The sequence below is a fragment of the Ochotona curzoniae genome, unplaced genomic scaffold (genome assembly GCF_017591425.1).
Source record: "Ochotona curzoniae isolate NIBS_2020 unplaced genomic scaffold, NIBS_Ocur_1.0 contig_3527, whole genome shotgun sequence".
NCBI lineage: Eukaryota > Metazoa > Chordata > Mammalia > Lagomorpha > Ochotonidae > Ochotona > Ochotona curzoniae.
In genome coordinates, this window is record NW_024465897.1 from 130,888 (window position 1) to 154,231 (window position 23,344).

Here is a 23,344-nt window from a genome sequence, read left to right on the forward strand (position 1 = left end):
AGTTTTTGTTTTTCTTATTCATTTCCTCCCTGACTCATAGGTCAAACAATCCTTATTATTATTATTATTATTATTTTTTTGCTTTAGGAAGGCCTTTGTCTTTTTCATTACTTCAGCAGCATATTGGTTATTTGAACAACCTAGGTGTTTTCTGCTTTTGTGATTCTGCCTTAATGGCTTGGTTGAGGGCTATATGAACTCCAGGCCTGATAGTCTATGTGACACCCGGCAGGACACCTGGCAGGTCACGTAGGCAGACCACTCCTCAGGAAGGAGGTACCCGGTATTTGATAAGATTCACCACCCTATAGCTCATCGATTTGTACTTTTTGAAAGTTGCTTGTTTCAAACCCACCAATAGAAGCCTGCTAGATCATGACTGTATAATTAATACCCTAAAGTGTGTAAGAATGCTGGGTTGTTCAACTGTGGGGGGTGGGGCTCTCTCGCTGGCTCTCTCTTCCTTCTTCCTTCTCTTCTCTTCCTTCTCTCTCTCTTTTTGCCCTCCCTGTGGATCCTGCAGCAGCCTCGGCTGTGGCTGCCCCTCCCCGGCCCAGCCCTGCTGGAGGAGGTGGCTGGGAGACCTAGATTAACCTGAATAAGCCACCTTTATGCCTTAGCACCGACTTCAGACTTGATGATTTTCTGGGGATTTCTAAATCCGGCACAACATAGTCAGTAGCATGTTATTAAACTTCATGTTGTTGTAAACTTTCTATTTTTCTCTTTGTTTTTGATTTTGTTTATGGCTTTAAAAAAATACTTAAAATCTTTTTTTTTTTAAGATAGATGCGGATGCTAATCGTTTCCTCTGTATATGAATTTGGAAGAGGGGAACAAGCCGTTAGGCCATAACAAGAAAATAGTGGAATATTGGTAGAGAAAGCATTGTATAAGGTGAGAGATGAAGCACTTACTTGGCCTCTGGTACCTGATCTTTCACTCATCGCACTGTCAACGCTGATCATGTTCCAGAACACACAGCTCTTCACTCTTCCTCACCGAAGGACTGTGAGGAAACAGCACTACAGTCCTGTTTCTCCACTGGCAGAAATTGGAGTTGATCCCAATTTTGATTATTGTGAATTAAAAAAAAACAAAACAAAACTGGAGATCAAAAGCCCAATGATTCACTCATTTTTATTCCTAAGAGTTTTGCATTTAGTGTGATTCATTTTTGCTTATAGTGTAATAAGCAGGGCTAAATCAGTTCTTTTTATCTGGAAATCCAATTGCCTCAGCACTCTTTCAGCAAGATTGTTCTTTCTACCGGTAAGATTCCGATGTCTTTTACTGAAGAATAATTTTAAAATGCTGTTATGTTGTGTGACATGCATATATAGATGTTATGAACCCAGTGTGATAGCTCAATGGCTAAATCCTCCCCTTGGAAGTTCTAGGATTACCTATGGGTACTGCTTTGTGTCTTGGTCACCCCACTTTCAATTAGGCTTCCTGCTTATAGCCTGGGAAAGCAGTGGAGGATGGACTAAAGCCTGGGGACTCTGTACCCACATGGGAGACCTGGAGGAAGCTCCTGGCTCCTGGCTTCAGATTGGCTTAGCTCTGGCCATGGAGGCCACATGGTGAGTGAATCCCATGTGGATGCAAGCTCTTTTTCTATGTCTCTTCTGCTTTCTGTATATATGCCTTTTCAATCAATATAAAGATACTTTCCTGGAATTTGAAATTGATTAGTATGACTCTATTCTGTATGGTATTCCCACTCAAGGATGTTTGTCTGTGAATTTCTATATTAATCTATATTAATAATTAACTTATTAATTATATATTAATTAAGTATTGAGCCTTAAGAAAATTCTATGTATTGTTTTAGTTACAACATTAAACTTTCTGAAAGATATTGAGATATTTCTTTAGTTAATTAGATACTCTGATTTTTTCCCCCACAACATTTTTGAGATTTTCATCACAGAATTCTGGAGTCTCTCTTAGTAAATTTTTCCACAGTGTTTTGCTTTTTTTGATGCTATTGAAAATGTTGTTTAATTTGTGCTATTTTTCTATTTGTTTGTTGCTGGTATACTTTAAGCAGTTAAGTTTTAAAGCTATCTGGAATCTTCAAACATTGGTGAATGTATTTATGAATTTTGATAGATTTTAGTGGATTCTTCAGGATTTTGACACCTAAGATGTTAGGGATGCTATAAAAGAATGCCACAAGTAGGGTCTTTGAGACAACACAAGCATTTACTCAGTTTCGGATGTTAGTAGCCCAAGAGCAAGGTGTTGGCAGGTTTGTGTTCGTCATGGCTTTTATTGTTACTCTGCACATTGTTAGCTTGCTGTTTCCACATTGTTGTGTAGCTTTCTTATTTTTTCCAAGTGTTTACGCTTTTTTAAAAACAGATTTATTTAGTTAGTTGAAAATCAGAGTTACAGAGAAAGAAGCAGAGACAGAGAAGGAGAGAATTCTGACTTCTGAGTTCAGTTCCCAAATTGTTGTGCTTGCCAGAGCTAAGCTAAGCGTGGAATTCTACCTGTGTCTCCCACATGGCTGGCCTGGGCTCAGCACTTGGGTCATCGTCCCTTGATTTTTCCAGGCATGTTAGGAAGGAGCTGAATTGGAAGTGTGACAGCTGGGATTTGAACTGCTCTTGTATAGGATGCATGTGTCACAGGTGGGACAGTGCCAGCTCCTGCAGTCTGCTTTTCTCATAGGACACATTGGCCTAATAACCTTCCTAAGGATGTGAAATATCTCATCTATGTGGATCTGTGTAACTTTTGTCCTTCTGAATTGGTATATTTTTTGGGGGGAAGTATATTTCATTTAGCCTCATCTTAGTTTTATCCCGTTTTTCCTTTCCTTCTTAAAGGCTGTATATTATTGCATTGTGTGTTCATACATGACATCCATGGACATTTAGGCTGCTTCCTACAGGTGAAAAAGAAAGTATGAAATCCTGACATTTGCAGCAAAATAGACGGGATTGGAGAGCAATGGGTTAAGTAGAATAAGTCAGACTCAGAAAGTAAAACATCATGTTTCACTGTATCTGTGTAACGTAATATAGAATGTAAAAACTGTGTGGCTGTCACATCGTTTGGTATAAAGTTACAATTCACTTCGCTGAATCATATCGTATAAATAATAACATCCCCTCCTTCCCCATGTTGTGATCTTTGTCATGAATCCCTTACCCTGTGATATCAACGTTTTTGTTTTCAAGAAAAAAATATATGTGTATGTATATGCCTACATTTGAGGTCAATGTGGCAAAATATTAAAAATCGTTATGTTTAAAAATTAAATAATGTGTAATGATAATGACAGTGAAAATATATCTGATATTCAGGCTTCCTTTTTGTTTTTTTTAATTGCCACATTTTATTTACTTATTTGTGGTGAAAATATTTTCAATTTTATTTTTATTTGAAAGAGAGAATCAGAAGGGGGTCAAGAGAAAGAGAGAGATGCTCTACCCTCTGGCTCACTCCCTAAACGGCCTCTACGGCTGGAGTGGCTTGGTCTAAAGCCAAGATGCAGGAACCTTCTTTGGGTCTTCCGCATGGATGCAGGTGCCCAACACTTGGGCCATTCTTTGTTGCTTTCCAAGGCCATTAGCAGGGAACTGGATCGAACATGGGGCTGCTGGGATTTGAATCGGTGCCTGTATGGGAAGCTGGTGCTGGTGCTGCTATGTTACAGTGCTGACCCCTAATAATACATTTTAAAAATCCTTTTATTTAAAAATAGAATAAATGTGAGAATGTGAGTGATTATCCATGTTTATATCTCGAGAGAAACAGCCATTCCTAGGCAAGGCCAGGTCAAAGCTATCGTTTGGCAACTGAATCCAGGATCCCCGTATGGATGGCAGGAACCCAGCCACCCAAACTATTGTCGGTTGCCTCTCTGGGTGTGAATCACTGGAAGCCGGAGTGAGAAGCAGAGTCAGGACTTGAACCTAGGAACTCTAATTTGGAATGTTCGTGTCCCAAGTGGTGTCTTCGCTGCCACGGCATATGCCTGCCCTGAAGATGGCTTCAAGAAGTGACAGTCCTGGCTCCTGTGTACGTCCAGGCAGCTGCCCGTGGAGGCCTGAGGCATTTGACTGATGAATACGATCATGCTAGAATGCACAGACAATTCAGCGCGAGGCTGTGTTTGTAGATCTCCTGTCTGGGCCTTGGTCTGTACTTAATAGAATGGGATCTACAGCTGTGGAAGAACCGGTGCCTTCAGTTTTACATGAGGTGTTCAAAATCTGGGAGATGCTAGTTACTTAGAGCAATGGCCTTCATTCTAGCTCACACAGTAGCAAAAAATATATAAGCAGCCTGAGTGCTTCAGTTACTCTACAGGGAAGTGTGATTTGGGCAGATGAGAAGTATTTAATTTGCTGAACTCCCAGACTCCCAAGTCTGTGGTAGTTCATGGATCGATCTTGATACAGCATGAATCAGTTTCACATTAGAAGGACTGTTTTGAGCAAATATCAAATGGTCCATCAGATGGAGGTTGGAATGAAGACTAAGTCTACACATTTCTAAAATATCTTATTTTTTAAGATTTATTTTATTTTTATTGGAAATTCAGATATACAGAGAGGAGGAGAGACAAAGAGGAAGATTTTCATCCGCCGGATCACTCCCCGAGCAGCCACAGCAGCTGGAGCTGCACCAATCCAAAGTCAGGAGTCTGGAGCCTCCTCTAGACCTCCCACATGGGTGCAGGATCCCAAGGGTTTGGGCCATCCTTGACTTCTTCCCCAGGCCACAAGCAAGGAGCTTGATAGGAAGCAGGGCTGCCAGGATTAGAACCAGCACCCGTTTGAGATCCCAGCATGTGCATGGTGAGGACTTTGGCCATTAGGCTTGGGGAGTTGTACAATTTGTTCTGCTATAGTACTGGATGTCCTCTGCAGGCTTCCATGAACTGCCATATCTTCCATGTGTGTTTGGGCATTTAGTTCACTGCTCTATCTTAGCGACTGAGGAGGCCCCGTTCTGATTTTTGCACTCCATGGTCAGACCACAGATCCTATGATTCTTCCTATGGTTGGAGTTCTGAATCCACAGTTTCAGTTGGTAGGGATCCCCAAAGAAACCTTGTCTGAGGTGACCCTTGACCTGACTCTCATGTGTGCTACCCAGTATGAAGTGTGGCTCAGTTCATCACCTACATCAGCCTACATTCACAGGGTGGTTGCAGTTGCTGGGTCAGTTCTGTTTCCAGTTCCACCTGCTATGCAAACCAATGGATACTGCAGTCCAGCCCAACTCTACCCAACATACTTGGCCCTCATGTACACCAGTGGAAGCTATAGTCCATTCAAAGCAACTCCCCAAAACCCTTCACCAGGCCTGCCCTAAGCCCTGGCTCCTACACATGCTGGTAAGTGCAGCAGACTGGTCCAGCCTGCATCCCATTTGGCTTTTGTTTACACCCATGGGTGCTACAGCCTAACTCTATCCAATAAACCCCACTATCCAGCCCACATTCATGTTGGCGGATACTACTACCTGTCCAACCAGGCCCACCCCCGGGGCGGTTCTCATGCTCATTGGTAGTAGTTGCAGCCCATTAGTGAGGTGAGGTTTCCTTACAAAACCCACACCCAATCTTGGATCTTACACTTTCCAGATGGTTCTGCAGTCTAGCTTGATAGGATTTTCCCCTGCTCCCAGCACCTGCCAGCTGATGCTGCAGCAAAGCCTAACCAGCCTGCACTTACCCTTGTTCATGAGTGCAGTGGTTATTGTCGGTTAGCCCAGCCTACCTCTCACCCTAATCCAACTCACATGCATGCCAATGGGTGTTGTAGCCCCGCCTAGCCTGGTCTACCCTGATCCTAGTTCCCTCGCTCACCAGTGTGAGCAGTGGCATAGTAGGGGAGTTCCTGCTGCACTCTGCTGGGTTTGCCAGTTCCTCCAAATAATGGACACCTCCAACTTTGATTATTTGGTCCCTGCCAAAGGGACCTGGTGGGCTTGCCGAATCGGCTTGACGCCCTGTGGCTGTGGGAAGGCATTGAATGGTCGCAGCAATGATTTTGTATTTTAATTGTGTTGCTTCCAAGAATCATATATTGGGAAGAGATATATCCCCCCGAGCTCCCTAACCTATTCCTGAGCGTCAAGTGAGAACCAGTGACTGCTGTCACCCTGGTCACCCTAATGGGCTGAGTCTTACGGGAGCAGGTACGGGCATCTCCGCCTTGGTCCAACAAGACAAGAAGCTGCAGACATTACAAACTGCTATCGACCTAGATATACAGAGGATGGAACCACCCATAAGTCATTTACAGGAATCTTTAACATCCTTATCTGAGGTGGTCCTTCAGAATAGACGAGGCCTCAATCTTCTCTTCCTCCAACAAGGCGGACTTTGTGCTGCTCTCAGAAAGGAATGTTGTTTTTAATAGTGATAGTTCAGGAATAGTTAAAGATTCTACGGCCAAGGTTAGAGAAAGTTTAGCAAAAAGGAGAACAGTATCAAGAACAAAGGTGGTTCGAGTCAAGTCATGGTTTAATTCCTCTCCATGGCTCACCACCGTAATTTCCACCCTTGCTGGTCCTTTGATTATCTTATTACTTCTACTCACCTTTGGCCCCTACTTTTTAAATAAACTTGTTCAGCTTATTCAACAGTGCTTTAGGACCGTGACCCTATTGGCTGAAGTGGTTGAAGACTTGGCTGCTGACCACTGCCCGCCCAATGCCTGGGTTCATGTCACTCTTCAATAAATCGCCAAAATGGCCTAGCACCCCATAAGCCCTTTAAGCCCATCTCATTGGCTTGGCCAGCTAGCCAGTGATGGGTAAGACCCTTGGAGGAGGGCAACGTATGCCAGGCATGGTCACCCAGGGTCCTGTGAAGCCTGGCTAGCCAATGACGTGTAATACTCTCAGAGGAAGGCAACCTAAAACAGGCACAGCCGCTATGGAACCCTGGCCCATTTAACAAAGAAAGGGGGAGATTTGGGGCTCAGGGGCAAAGAGGTCACTAAGTCCAGGTCACTGGCAGGCAAGATGGTGGCCAAGGACAGAGCTCTGGGTGCGAATCAGGGCAGGAGTCACATAGCTCCAAGGAAATACTGATTGGCCAGGGCCATCTCGCTCACTTACCCCTGGCCTATGGGAGGTGGCTTCCACAGTCATGCTCCTAGCAATTAGCTCCTAGTTTCTCCACTTCTGGAATTAAGTTTTTGACATTCCTGACCTGAGGCTAATCCTTACCCTATATAAGAAATTGAATTTGCCCAATAAATTGGAACTGCTTAGACAGAACCCCTGTCTGTCTGTCTGTCTCTTGCAGGCTGGGAGGCTGGGTGGTGGTCAGCAGGCTCACTCCCTCTGGTAACGGGGTACTAGAGGAATCTGTGGGGGAGACCCCACAGAATTTTGGCCCAACCCAGCCTGTCCTGCACCCTGTTTTGGCTCTCAGACCTGCCAGTGGGTATTATGAATTGGCTCAGCCTGGCTTGCCCTCAGACCTGAGCCACACGTACATTGGAGAATACTGTAACCTGGGCTGATCTGGGCTGCTCCCAACCTTGCACTCACCTGCAGAGACTGAGTTCTGACAGAGGAGTGCTCTAAATTCCTCTATCAGGTCTCCTCCCAGTGGCAGATTTTGAACACACTAGTGGGTCCTTGGCCCAACCTAACTTGGATAACATCTGTTCCGGCAACAATAGTAGTCTTGACTGATTGGCCCACAGCCATCCTGGTTCTTATTGTTGGGTGCTACAGCTCAGCCATATCTGGTCCACGCTCATACCCAGCCCTCACATAGTTCAGTGGATGCCAAGATCTAGCCCATCCTACACCCGCCCTGGCTCTCTTGAGTACCAGTGAGTGCTGGAGTCTAGTCTAATCTGGCACACCGCAGACCTAGCTCACACCCTTGCCTAGGGACACTGTGTCATGTCCAGGAATTTCTGTCTCCATTCTGGCTCTCACACTCACCAGTGGGAACTACAACCCAGTTGGCATGTCTCCTTAACTCCCCAGCCAGGCCTGTTCCCAGCCACAGATCTTGCATATGCCAGTGGTTGCTCTGACCCAGCCCGGCATAGCCCATCCCCAGCTTGGCCTTTGCCATTGCATGCTGCAGGCTGGCCTGACCAGCCGACACCCTATCGCAACACTCGCTGATGCATCCTGCAGCTAACCCTACCCCGTCTCCAGTTGGCCTCATCCATGGCTCATGCAAACCAGGAGGTGTGATAGCCTAGCCCACATGACTTGCACTCCATCCTGGCTCCTGTACTTGCCAGTGTGCTGGTTTGGCCTGGCCCTGCCTGGTCTGCTGCCTCTTCCCTTTTTCCCTTCTCCCAGCTTCAGATACCAACCCACACACTTGGCTACAAGTGGAGCTGCCTTGCCTGATCTGACCAACATCCAGACCTGAATTACATGCTCATCAGTGGGCCAGTGGAAGCTATAATCCACAAGAGGAGTTTCCCAAGCTCCCCCACCAGGCCCACTCCCAAACAGATCTCATATGAGCCAGCAGGTGCTAAGCCCTTATGTGGCATAGTCTGCCTGTTCTATCTCAGCCTTTGTGTGTGCTGTGTGCTACTGGATGTTGCAATCCAGCCCACTCCACACCCAGTTCTTGGATGTACCTACAGGTGCCCAACCCCAGTACCCATGAGTGTTTTGGGGTTCTATGGTCATGCCTAGCTTAACCCATCACTATTCCCAGCTCTTGTGCAAACCAGCAGATATTGCACGTCCACAGGGGTGAGCCCACATATTCCCCACAGGATCTGCCCCCAGACCTCTCTCTCACATGCCCAGCCTAACATTATCTGTCCCCTGTTCCAACACTCACTAACTGGTACTGTGATCTAACCCTTTCATCCATGACTTTGGTGTGCACTAGTGGGTGGTGATTGGCAATGTGCTATGCTGACTAGCCCACCTCAGGTCTTCTACATGCACAGGTGCATTGGTCCAACCTGGAAACATCCTCCCAGCTTCTGCCCTCCAAACTGCTCAGTCTCAGCCCCCTCCTTCACCTGCAAGTACAGTGACCTTGCTGATGGTAGCCCCTCAGAAGTCATTCCTTACCTGCAGCATACTCCCTCAGTGGTCCTTCCTCCCACACATCTCTTTATCCCTTTCTGATCAATCTATAATCCCTGGCAACCCAGCAGTGCATGGGTTCTCTAGCCTAGCCTTGTGAGGCCCAGTAGTCCAGTGATGTGGTGATTCTGGTCTGTAGCTGTCTGACCATTAAGGACTTAAGCTAACTGGCTCACATGCTGGCCCAAAACGCTATTCCTCCACACACCCAAGATTTAGGCCTTTTCAAAGTTCCCCGAGCCTGGTCCGTCCATCAGCACACCAGGCCTACACGATTACCTAGGGTTGTCCCTTCTCCCCCATCCCCCTCTCTTGTTTGGGGCCAAGCACATGGGGGGAAATTCCCAGGCTTGCTCCACCTGCCTGTGTGTGAGTCCCCAGGTCCCTGCACACCCCTGCCAGTGCCATCCCCAGACCTCTCAAGACTGCCTATGCCAGCGCAAGGCAGGCTTCCACACCAGCCAATCCCCAAAGTTTTATGTTAATGGTTAATGGTTAATGTTAATGGCTAATCAGTTAGGAGTAGAGTCATGATCTACTTATGGTGTCTTGGAGATGGGCTGTGGGAGACATTTTGGTCATTGGGGTGTGTTCTCAGAAAGTGACTGTGACAAAGGCATTGGCTTCTTGAGCCCAGTTGGAGTTAGCTTCTCGCTGTGCCTCCTGATCAGCTCTGTGCTGTGTCTTTTGCCTGTGTCTTGCCATCCACTGCCCCATCAGACACCAGACTGAAGGGGCTGCATCATCCAAAACTGTAAGCTGGAATGAATGTTTTGTCCCCCAGTGCTCCTATCAGGTATTTTAGAGAAGATAATGAGAAACTGGTTAACACGCATCCCTCTAGCTCCGCTTATATTCCGCATGTGCTTGGTTCTTTTCCCATCACAGTCTAACACATTCTCAGTAATTTGGAATGTGTGCTGATTGTCCTATCTGAGCTGATCTCTGATGCTCCCCTTGATTCTTCAGATTGTGTTTTTTTTTTCTTCCCCTTTTGGCATAACTTGCAACTTCTTGTAGCAAGTTATGTGATGATGTATTGGATAAGTGGATACCTCTTAGTGTGAGATATAATGTTTATCTAGCCAAGAGGAAGGCTGTTTTTCTTAATGTTTTCTGCAGCTATGGTTGTTAGGAGGGTCAGCTTCCTATTGTGAATTTGATTTTTTTCCTTCCCTGTATCTTTACATATCTGTAAAAATTAATTATTCAGTGAAATCTGTGTCTTGTAGCGCTCAGGAAATTACCGTTACTAGTACTTGGATGTGGTGGTATGTTGTTAGGGAAGGAATGTTCCCCATATTGCCATTATATATTTATCATTAAAGTCTATTTTTTGATGGGCTAGATTAGAAGAGTTCATCTTTTCTCTATTCCTTTATGTGAGACATAAAGTCTGGAAGGGGCTGAGGAGGGCAAATTTCCCTCCCTCAGGTCAGATAAAATGTCTGCTACTCTGGTTTTCTCCAGGTAGCTAAATGTCTTTGCAGAGATTAGGAACAAGACTAGATCCTTCGGTTCTGGGAAGATTACACCACGCTTGCATTTCCTGTGCTCCTCCAGAAAGCCACAGGATATATTTTTTTCTGATCTTTACAATAAGAACATGGCATGTCACCATGAATGTGTGGGGTCCACCCCTAAAACTTTTTCATTTCCCCCTCCCACCCAAGTGTTTAATCCTTAGAATGGTCTATAGGGTGTTCCCAGTAATTAATTATAATTTAAGTGGTTCCATCTGCACCAACTACATCTGGTTAGCTGTGTTTTTCCAGAAGGCACTGTGTCTTCACATGCAGGGATCATAAGTATTTGTCTCTTGAAGTTCACATGTTGAGGGGTTGGTTCTAAGCAGAATGTAAACCTCTCTGAGGTGTGGTCCAGTATAACAACCAGGTCATGGAGAGTGGTGGCCCTGAATGGGACTAATGCCACACTGGTGGGGTGCGTTATTTCTCATGAAAATGGCGGTTGGTGAAGAGCAAGACTGGCCTTCCTGACTGCAGCTTCCCATCCCCCACGTGTGTCCTTGCCATGATGTTATCTGCTCAGATGCAATGCAGCCATGGAGTTCCTCATGAGAGGCTGAACTGAGGGAGCCACCTGATCTTGGGCTTACCCTCCAAAACGGTGAGCTGAATCATCCTCTTTATAAAGCATCCAGCCTCAAGAACTTTGTTGTAGCAATGGAAAATGGATGAATACACATGGGCTTTAATTTTTTTGATAATTATTGTTTTATTGTTCTGCAGTTTGTTTTTACCAGATGTGCAGGTTTTATTGTATTGACAACTTGCAGAACCTTTACAATTCAGAGAAAAGTGAAGTCTTCCCTATTAATCATGTTAGAGTAAGTCCCACAAGTATGATTGTGGGTCAGCGCATGTGAAATTCAAGCTGTGACAACTTTAAGTTACTATGTTGCATTATATAAGCAGAAGATATGATAATAATCATCTTACACTGAACAAAAATGCTTATTTTTAAGTGACATCAACCTATATACTATTCCTTTTGCCAAGTGTTGACCACCAAAATTAAAACAATAGTATTTACTAATTTCCACTTTAGAAATGGTCAACATCAACATAATAAGAAAAATGATTCTGGAATGTGTGAAATAAAATTATGCATTGTCATCTCTTAAAAATATTATGCGCAACGTAAACCCTAAAATACTTCAGTGTAACTGTCAGGTGGAATTTGTGATACAAACAAAAGCCACCCAACTTCTGATTTCTGTAAGTACATTTAATAGATGAACAAAAGGAAGGCGAATAGGCTATAAGAGATAAAAGCAGTCAACTAGTGGGATTTTAAAATGCTTGCATTTGCCCATATCTCATGTGTTTTCCCTGTTTTACTCCAGGAATTTCGTGGTTTCAGGTTTTGCATCTAAGTCTTTGGCCCATTTTGAGTTGAATGTTGTGTAGAGTGAGAAATGTGTGTTTGGGGCAAGGGGATCAAGTTTCAAAGATCAAGTTGCACAGAGATAAGCAGTTGTCAAATCATCACTTATGGAAGAAGTTATCCTTTTCCTAGTATAAATTTTTGGCTCCTTTGCTCACTGTTGACTGTAGATGTTTTGACTCATTCTCAAGATTTCTAGACTGTCCTTTGGTCTATGTGTGTGGCTTTGCATGCCAGCACCATGCTGTTTTGGTTACATAGTTCTGCAATATGTTCTGACATCTGGTGTTGTGATGTCTCCAGCTTTTTTGATTGCTCTATTTAGATTTTTGTGTGTGTGTGTGCTTCTCTGTGCAGTACTTAAAGACAAGATCCTATAAGCACACACAATAAAACAGAACTAGATAGATGAGATTATGTCAAAATCAGGGGCTCCTAGACAGCAAAAGAAAAAAGAAGCAATGAGCAGAGTTGATTGGATGGGAGGAAACATTAGCAAAATACTCATCCAACAAAGGATTAATATTGAAAATATAAGAGAAAGTAAAACAGCAACAAAATCCAGTCAAGAAATGGGCTAAGGATTTGAAGAGACATTTCTCTAACAAGTATGAGAGATTAGCAAATAACAGCAGCCACGAATGAAATGTATATCAAACATGCACTAAGGTATCATCTCATTCCAATTACAATGATTATTATCAAAACAAAGAAACAAAGAAAAAAATGCTGGTGGGGACGTGGGGTAAAGGGAAAGGTTATGCATAGTTGAGAAGGATGAAAATTAGTATAGCCATTTCTGAGAACAGTATAGCAGTGATCCAAACAAAAAGAATTGATCTGTTGAGCCATGCTCTGGCTTCCCGAACAAGAAAAAAATAAATCTACTTATATGAACCAGCTATCCCGCTTACGAATCTATAAGCAAAGGAAAGACATCTACCTTCTGTGTTCATTGCATTATTAGCAATACCAAACATATGCAATCAAACTAAGTGGCCATGGTGAATAAATCTGTGAAGAAAATATGGTATATATATATATATATATACATACAAAGGAATATTATTCAACACTCAGTAAATGAGATTCTGACACCTGCAACAGCTGGAATTCATTATGTTAAGCGAAATAAGCCAGAAACAAAAAAATCCCCCAAAAAACAAACCCCCCCCAAAACAGTTCATGTTCTTTCTCACACAGGGAAGTGAACAACTAGTTGGTCTGAACTTCAAATAGTGATTACTGGAGGCTAGGAAAGGTGGGATACAGGAAGGGGTGGTTGGATAATTGGCACCAAAACCAGTCTTGTGGAAGTAATGGGTTCTGGTGTTCCTAGCATGATAGGGTGATTGTAGCTCTTAATAATGTATTATGTAGTTTATGAAGATTACAGTAGATTAGCTGGTAGACTCTAAGACAAACCAAAGACAAACCAAAGAAAAAGAGATGTGACCAGCTTATTCTATGTGTTGAAATATGCCACTATGCTGTATCAAATGAGTATTATCTGGATAATTCAAAAGGTTTTATAAAAAAGTAATACAAATAAAATGTCTTTGGGGGATAGGCATTGGTTAAACATCAAGTTAGGGTTGGTGTGTGAAGATGGTGTGACAGTCCTGCTTCACAGGGTAAGCAGATCCTCTGGCTTTTCCCTTACTGGTCTGGCTGTGGAATGACTTCTTGTGTCTCTGCATCGCCCCTCACCCCATTTGTTTCCTGGTGAGCTGCAGGACCTGTGTGGAGGAGGACAAGCTCTTCTACTCCATGGCATGTCAAGCAGCCTCTGCTCCTTAATGATGTACTTACTCTCAGAGCACATTTTAGGAAATGCGCCTCCTGGAGCTGGTGATACTGAACTACAACCCGATCATTGTTGACCCCATGGTTTTAACAATTTCTTGATTTCAGCCTTTCAATGTTGATTTCCTTTTAGTAACCACAGGCCTCAATAGTCATTTCTTTTCTCTTTTTCTTTTTTTAATTAGAAAGACAGCTATACAGAGAGAAAGAGATAGAGATAGAAAGCTCTACTCTCCATTGGTCACTCCCCAAGTGGCCACAACTGCCAGAGCTGAGTTGATCCGGAGCCAGGAGCCAAGAGCCTCTTCTGGGTCTCCCATGTGGATGCAGGTTCCCAAGGCTTTGGGCCGTCCTCTACTGCTTTCCCAGGCCACAAGCAGGAAGCTAGTTGGGAAGTGGAGCACTCAGGATATGAACTGGCACCCATACGGGATGCAAGGTGAGAGTTGAGTCAATAGGCTACTGTGCCAGGCCCTAAGCGTAATTTCTTTTCCCTATGTACATTTTCTTTAGAGGGCAGTTTTGAGTTTCAGATCACAGAAATCTGACATTGTGCTAGCATCAAGTTCTAACCTAGCAATCTCTTATCACTTCACGTTAGTTATTACAGGTAACAGTAACCCAAAGACTGAATAAGCCAACACGTCGGGAGTTCCATCAATACCTTTACACGGATAGCAACAGAGATGTACATTACCACCTAAGAATCAGAAGCTGCTCATTCTTTTGATGCTTTTTCTTTCCAAGTCACGTGTATCTATGAGGCACGTATACTCTTACAAACCCCAACTAATTAACATCAAGTCTTAAGGAAAAACAAAACAAAACAACTTTTCCCTGAGTTCTCAGCCTCAATAATCAAGTCAGGTGACATCTGTGGTTCCAAATGTCTGGGGATTTCTCCCCAAGAACAAGCAAGCCATCAGGTTCTGCGATGGACACAGCTGGGTGTTCTCTAATTCAGGGCAGTTTTAAGACTATCCCCATGGGGAGGAAATCAGATGCCACAAATTGTGAGCTCAGTTTCCAAGACTTTCTGCTACTCACTTCATTGCCATTCAAAAGCTCCAGGTGCGTGTACCTGTACTTCTGATGTATGGGCTGAAAAAAAAAAAGCTGAGGTTCTTACAACCCCCTTCTCAGGTTTGACGAACGTGCTAAGTGGCTGATAGGATGCAGGGAAATATTTATGTTTACTGGAGTATTACTGTCAACTTTGAAAGCAACTCCCGGCACTCTTCATATGAGAGAAAGGGATGAAGTGAGCCCAGTCACTGCCAGGCATGGATGCCGATAGCATCTGAGCTGTCAACTGTACCGGTTTAAAACGAAGCAGGAAGAGCAGGCGCTCCCACAAATTGCTGCTGGCATTTAGGCAGTAAAGTGGGATATGGGTCCCAGCTCTCTGCCTTGCAAATACAATAAATAACAAAGAAACTAAAACAACAACAACAGCAACAAACAAGCCAAAAAAAAAAATAACATCAGCCACTGTAAATTTCTGTGGCCAGAACATGAAGAGAGCCAGCATTTATAAGGGAGTTTGATATAGAAGAAGAGGAGGTAGAATTTTAGGAGTTTATGCAGCAAATGGAAGCCAAGAACTTGGTACATTTCTTTTCAACAAGGACACCAGGACTTCTCCATGTAGCAACGAGTGGTTTTTCATTCAATGACATGGGAACTGCATGGGATATCTATATGTGAAAGAATAAATGCCAATACTATCTCATTTATTTTTCACATAGTTACCCATTTTTGAGATTTTGTGTTAACAGGTGGGCACTTGGCCTGGTGGTGAAGTCAGTACCCCACATGCCACACCTGAGGGCCGGGATGGGCGTGCAGGTTCCGTTTGTGTTCCAGCTCCCTGTGAAGTGCGCCCTAGGGGCTGGTCAGCCATGTCAAAGAGCCGGACTGAGCGAGAATGAACCAGTGCACACGATATCTGTCTCTGTGCCTCTGTTTCACTTTATTCATCTATTTCAAGAAAAATTTAAAAATAAACTTAAAAAAACCCCACATAAACCAGAAAGTCTCATGTTTCAAAATGTAGTCTGTAAAAAATAATTTTTAAAAACTACAGACATTTAAGTTGGACCCCAGATTCTTGGCTGGACATTTAAATCACAAGCATCAAAAGGAAAAACAAATAGGCTTTGTACAGTTAAGCAAGTTAAGCTTTAAGATACAGCAGAGAAAGTGTGACCCTACAGGGCATTGTGCTAAGTTAAATAAACTTAACCTAGAAAGACAAACATTACACTGGATCCCATTTGCATTAGGAATCCAATGTAGTTGGTCACAAATAAACAAAAAAAAGATTTCCCATCTTAGCAAAATTTTGAATATTCAGTGCAAAAGTGCTCACCATAGGAATTATGCAGTACAATGGGTCTCTAGAACAACCTCATCTTAGATAACTAAAGCTTTGTACCCTGGAGCAGTACCTCCCCGCTTCCTACCCAGAATTTATAACAATTTTATCCATAATGACAAAAACGATGGAATCAGCCCAATATTTACACATTTTTAGATCTAAAAATTTAGTTCAATTATATAACGTTTGGCAATGCGAAAGGAGCAAGTTAATAATACATGTTGCAATATGGGTGAGGTGTCAAAACAACGCTGTGTGACGAAACCCTTCCTCTAAAGACCAACTAGTGGAACCACAGACCCACATCAGCCAGCAGCGGGGAAGAAAGTTAGCTTCATTCTCCACTACAGGATACAAATCATGTCACAAGATTCCCAGCCAGAATATCTCAGGTCTTAGGACAGAGGCTGAGTGCATCAGGTGCAGAGCTCTGAAAAGCCATAAAGAATAGCAATTCTGAAAACAGAGACTAGAGAAGTGGGGCTGTAGATCTCCAAGTCGGCTAACAACAAAAGCAGAGTGGGCCCAGAGAAAGCCTGGCTGGAATTCGGCGGACTGCGTCCCAGCAGGGGATTGGAGGAATCCTGGGAGTTTGTCCAAACAGGCGCCATTCTGTGGGAGATTTGCCACCTTATTCCTCCAGGAGCAAATCCCATACGAACTTGACCATTCTCAGGTCCCAACAACTTGGCCATCTTGTAAACTGAAAATACTATTGCGGGACCTATGGGCTTAGGCTGCCATCTAATGCCAAAAAGGAAGCAAGGAAACCTGGTGGTCCTCACAAACTCACCAGACAGGCCAGACTTCAAAAACAGACTCCAAACAAGATAGCAAAGACTGCAAAGGGCACCATTTGTTCAGTGCAAAGATACAGACTCATGCCCCAGGAGCCGGTGGGATGCACCACCTCAGCAGCCGCAAGCAGCCAGACGCCAGACACGGATCTACCGCAGAAGAATTCAAAACAGCCGTTAGGGGAAAGCTGAACAGAATCCATGAGAACGCAAGAATGTGATTCAGAAATTTATCAGAGAAATTAAAAAGAGAGAGAGATTGAGATAACAGAAAGAAGATTGTGGAACTGAGGGGCTGGTCGGAGACATAATAAACTAATCCCATATGGGCACCAGTTCTAATCCCGGCAGCTCCACTTCCCTTCCAGCTCCCTGCTTGTGGCCTGGGAAAGCAGTCCAGGACGGCCCAAAGCCTTGGGACCCTGCACCGGCATGGGGGGAGATCCAGAGAAGGCTTCTGGCTCCTGGCTTTGGATCGACTCAGCTGGGGCCATTGTGATCACTTGGGGGAGAGAACCAGCAGACTGGGGACCTCTTTGTTTCTCCTAAGCTGTAAAATCTGCCTTTCAAATAAAAATAAACAAATAAAAAATGCACTTAGAATCAAATGGCTTGATGAAGGTGCCAAGAGCGCACATCCAGACAAGGATCCTGTATTGAATAAATGATGCAGAGAAACCTGCTTGCTCACAGGTAGAAGAATGAGGCACGACAAAGATTTGAATGTTAAACCTGAAATTCTAATGATACTAGAACACTTGGTGGCGGGGAATATGGCCTTGATTTGTGTAATGATGTTTTGAACAAGTACATAAATGCAAGGACAGCAAAATAACATATAGGGAGATGGGATTACATGGAACTACAATTTTTGCACAGCATAAGACAATAAGCAAGTGTGAAAAACAACTATAGAATGAGAGAACATGTTTGCAAGCCACCTGATCAGGGATTAAGATCTGTAATATAAAAGCAAACAACAGCAGGCAAAGCAAAATAAAAGAAACCCTAACGATCTGATTTAATTATCTGAATAGTTAGAGGAGATGTTCAAATGGCCCACAAATATGTGAAAAAAAAAATGTTCTACATTCCTAATAAAAGACAAAAAGAAAGTGACAAATGGTGGCATAGATGTGGAGAAAAAGGAGCGCTTAATATTGACTTTTGGGGAATGTAGGTGAGCACAGTAGCTATGGGAAGTAGTATGGGTTTGCTCCAAGAAATTAAAAATAGGACTACTCTGTGTTCCAGAAATCCCACTAGTGGATCTGTAGCCAGAGGAAATAAAATCCATATACCAAACACCTACTGTACCCCGTGTTTGCTGCAGCACCATGTGTGATGGCAGGAAGTCAGTAAAGCGTATTTCTCACTTCCTTTTTTTTTTTTGCTGTATCCAACAGACTTGGAAACGTTAGGTTTTTGCTTTCATTTGTTTCAAGAACTATGTAAGACTCCTTTCAAGTGTCTTTAATGATTCCTTGGTCATTCAAAAGCGTGAGATAGGATCCACGTGTTTAAACTTTTCCATGTTGTTCTTGCTGATTTCTAGTTTTATTTCACTGCTGTCTGTCAAAATACATGATATGATTTTGATTTCTAGAAATCTATCAGGACTTGATTTGTGACCAAATATACCTTCTCTCCTGGAGAGCATTCTGTCTACAGATGAGAGAACGTGCACTTTACAGCGGTTGGGTTAAGGTGTTCTTATCAACGCTCATTTGAGTCAGTTTGTCCTATCGGATGGTTCAACTTTGATGTATCTTTGGTGATTTTTCCATCTGGATGATCTGTCTTTGCTTATAGTGGAGTGTTAAATTCCCCAGATAGCTTTGCAGTTATTTGGTTAATTTGATGTTGAATGTGTGTGTATTTACTCTTTCGTCTCTTCTTGCTGAATTAATACTTTTATCAATATGCAATGACCGTCCTTGTAGCTTTTTAGTTTTTGTTTGAAGTCTGTTGTTTTCCATTTGTATGGAAAATCTTCTTCCAACCTCTCAGCCTAGTGAATTGGATTTCTTGGTGGCAGCACATCATTCAGTCTTTAAAAAAATCAATTCAGTCTGCCTATACATTTTGATTTGGAAAATGAATTCACATATATTTGTTAAGGTTATTACTGATAAGAACTTTCATTCTCTTCTTTCTCTCTTTACCTTCATTTTTTTTCTTTTTAAAAAGATTTATTTGTTTTTATTGGAAAGACAGATCTGCAGAAAGAAGGAAAGACAAAGATTTTTTCTTCACTGGTTTACTACCCAAGTGGCTGCAACAGCCGGAACTGAGCTGATCCGCAGTCAGGAGCTTCTTCAGAATCTCCCGTGTGGGTGCAGCGTCCCAAGCCTTTGGGTCACCCTCTACTGCTTTCCTAGGCTGCAAGTAGAGAGCTGGATAGGAAGTAGAGCAGCCAGGACATGAACACACGCTCATATGGGATCCTGGTGCATACAAGGTGAGGAACTAGCAACTAGGCAATCACTCCAGACCCTTCTCTTCTTTTTGTAAAGATTTATTTCCTCGAAAGACTTACATAGACAGGGAGAGAGACAGATAGATACAAGTGTCATCTGCTGATTTACTCCTCAAATGATCACAGTGGCCATGGCTGAGCCAGGCTGAAACCAGGAGCTTGGGACTCCATCTGGTCTCCCACATGGGTGGCAGGGGCCCAAGTACATGGGGCCATCTTCTATGACTTTTGGTGTGGATTATCAGGGATCTGGATCCGAAGTGGAGTGGTCGGGACTTGAACTGGTGTTCATGTGGGATGCTGGCATTGCAGGTGGCAGCTTAATGTGCTGTGCCTTTCCTGTCATAGTCGTAACTACTTATTGTTTTATAATTCCTTGTGGCCTCTGTTTCTCTCTGATTTCTCTCTGCTTCTCTTACTAACATTTGTGTTCTCTGTCATTGTAAAATGTAATTCTTTCCTCTTTCTGTTGATGATCCTCATCTGCTGGTATGTTTGAACGCTCATGGATTTTCTTGTAGTCATTAATTTTTTTCTGATAATAAATCTATTTTGGGGCCCGGCGCGGTGGCGCAAGTGGTTAAAGGTCCTCGCCTTGCACGCCCGGGATCCCATATGGGCGCCGGTTCTAATCCCGGCAGCCCCGCTTCCCTTCCAGCTCCCTGCCTGTGGCCTGGGAAAGCAGTCGAGGACAGCCCAAAGCTTTGGGAACCTGCACCTACGTGGGAGACCCGGAAGAGGCTCCTGGCTTCGGATTGGCATAGTATCGGCCCGTTGCGCTCACTTGGGGAGTGAATCATCGGACGGAAGATCTTCCTCTCTGTCTCTCCTCTCTGTATAATCTGCCTTTCCAATGAAAAAATAATAAAAATAAATCTTTTAAAAAATAAATCTATTTTGTTTTTGAGGATGTTTGCACAGTTAAGAAGGAGGCATGCCCGTGTGCACTGATTAGGGTGTGGAAGGTCAAGGAATGGGGAAAGTGGATAAGACAATTGTTTCCACTCTCCTTTTTACTTCCTGCGTCTAGGGAAAGTGAGGAAAGAAGGGGAGAGGGCTGCTCACAGTAGCCCAAACACATTAGTACCCGCAAATAGGGGATGTCCACCCAGTATCATCTCAGGGTCCCTGATGTGGAGTGTGTTCAGAGGGTACTGCTTAGGTAGTTTCAATAGTTCTGAGTTGCTGTTAATTTTGCTGCTCCAAGGATGAGGAAATCCTTCCAAGGTCCATTGGCTGACATAGTCCACCTTAGAGTCTCCACTTGCCTACGATATTCACTATCAAAGCACAGCCAGGAGAGCTGCCCAGCTTATTTTTTCCTTCGTGGTACTAGACATCCTCTACAGGCTCCAATGAAGTGGTTGTCATATTTCTCATGTGCCTCTGGGCCTGACACTTGCACTCCACAGTCAAGCCACACACCATGTGATTTTCCCCATGGTTGGAGTTGTAAGTCCAGCAGTTCAGTTTGGGGAGCGGGTACGCAAAGGCATCTCACCAAAGGTGACCCCAGACCTGACTCGTGCTTATCCAGCCAGTGCAGGGTCTGGCTCAGTTCATCACCCACATTAGCCTACACACATACTGGTGGTTGCAGCCACCCAGTCAGTCTGCCCCCAGCCCCGTCTCATACACAAATCAATGAATGCTATGATTCAGGGCATCTCTTCTCACCACTCATTCGGCTCTAATATGCATCAGTGGGAATTGTGGCCTGGTTGGAGCAGTCATCAGTAACTCCTATCAGGCCCACCTCCCACCCTGGTTTCTGTGTAGGCCGGTGTGTACTATAGACTGGTCTGGTCTGTCCCACATCTCATATGGCCCTTGTACACACCAATGGGTTTTGGTGTGTTTTGCTCACCAGCAGGAGCAGTGGCCCAGCAGCAGATTCCTCACAGCCTCCATACCTGGCTCCTCTCCCCTGGATTTTATGTGTGCTGGTGGTTGCTGCTACCCGGTCTGGCATGTCTTGCATCATATCAGCATACACTAGCGGGTGCTGCAGTGTGGCTTGGTCTGGTCTGCCTCCAGACCCAGCTCATGTTGGTGGTTGCTACAGACTAGCCAAGCCCAGGCAGCCCCCAGTCCCAGGCCTAATGTGAACTGGCTATTCTCCATCCCTGATTCTCACATTTGCCAATGGGTGTTGTGAGCTGGCCTAGCCTAGCCCACCCCTAGACCTGACCTAGACATATGCCAGAGGGTAGTATAACCTGTCCTGGTCTGGACTGCTCCCAGCTTTGGTTCTTGTGCTCACCTGCAGGGATTACATCCTGATAGAGGAGTTCTTCAAGCTCCTGTATCATATCACCTCCCAGTTACAGATCTGACACACTTTGATGGGTTCTTGGCCTAACCTGACTTGGCCCACCTCCTGTCCTGGCAGGTACAGTCACCTTGCCCAACCAGCTCACCCCCATTCCAGTTCTTACTGTTGAATGCTACAGCCCGGCCCTGCTTGTCACACCCCCAGACCCAGCTCTCACGTGGTTCAGCAGGTACCAAGACCTAGCTCAGCATGTCCTATGCCCACGCTTGCTCTTGTGACACAAGTAGATGTTGGAATTTAGCTCAGTCTGGTACACCCCAGACTCAGTCCACATCCATGCCGAGGGATGCAACATTCATGTCCAGTCCAGTTTGTCACACCAATTCAAGCTGTTGCACTCACTAATGGGAATCACAGCCCAGCTGAGGCTTGCCCTTAGCTCCCCAACTGGGTCTGCATCCAGTCACAGATCCTGCATGTGCTGGTGGTTGCTCTGACCCAGCCAGGGATAACCCAGCACTAGGCTTGGCCTGTACTATTGATGTTGCAGGATGGGCCTGGCCTGGCCTGCCCCCTGTCCCAACTCCTGCTAGTGGATGTTGCAACTTAGCCCTGCCCAGCCTGCCCTCTTCCTTTTTACATAAATCAGTAGGTCTGATAGCCTAGTCTACCCAGCATGGTCCACACTTCATCCTGGCTCCAGCTTGTGCCTGTGTGCTACTGCCTGGCCTAGCCCGGACAAAGCCACACCCCCATCCCTAAGCCAACCCACACACCCACTGACAAGTGCAACAGCCCTGCCCAGCCTGACCAATACCCAGCCAACTCACATGCTCACCAGTGGGAGCAATGTACCACCAGGGAAGTTCCCCAAGTTCCCCCACCAGGTTCATTCCCAGACCCAGATCTCATGTGTGCCAGGGGGTGCCAGGCCCTTACCTGGCACAGTCTGTCCCTCAGCGTCAGCCTTCGTGTATGTGATGGATGTTGCAGCTCAGCCTGTCCCACGCTCGGTTCTTCCATGTACCTGCATGTGCTACAGCCTGGACCAGTCCAGCATTTTCCCAACCCCAGTATCCACGATTGTTGCTGAGTTTTATGGTCATGCCCAGCTTGTTGCATCACCGTTCCTAGGCCTTGAGCAAATCAGCTGGGGTGGCAGTCACAAGGAGTGAGCCCACAAATCTCCCACAAAATTTGCTTTCAGATCTGGTTCTCTTGCATGCTGGCTAGTGTCATGGCCCAGCCTGATGCAGTCTACCCCCTGCCCTGACACTCAATGCTGGGTACTGTGGTCAAGCCCTACCATGCAGGTCCCCAAGCCCTAACTTTCATGTGTACTGGTAGATGGTGTTTGAGACCAATAGGCCCAGCTCAGCCTTCCACATGGGCGGGTGTATTGGTCCTGCCCTGATAAGTCCTCCAGTTTTCCTCCTCCAAACCACTTGGTGTCAGTTCCCTCATTTACTTGAAAGTGCAGTAGTCTGGTTGGTGGAAGTCCCCCAGAACTCTTCACCTGTCACAATCTCCCCCAGTAGTCCTCCCTCCCGCACACCTGCAGACTCCCATCCCTGAGCAACTCACAACTCCCCATGCCCACTAGCACGTAGATTCCTAAGCCCAGTCCTCTGGCG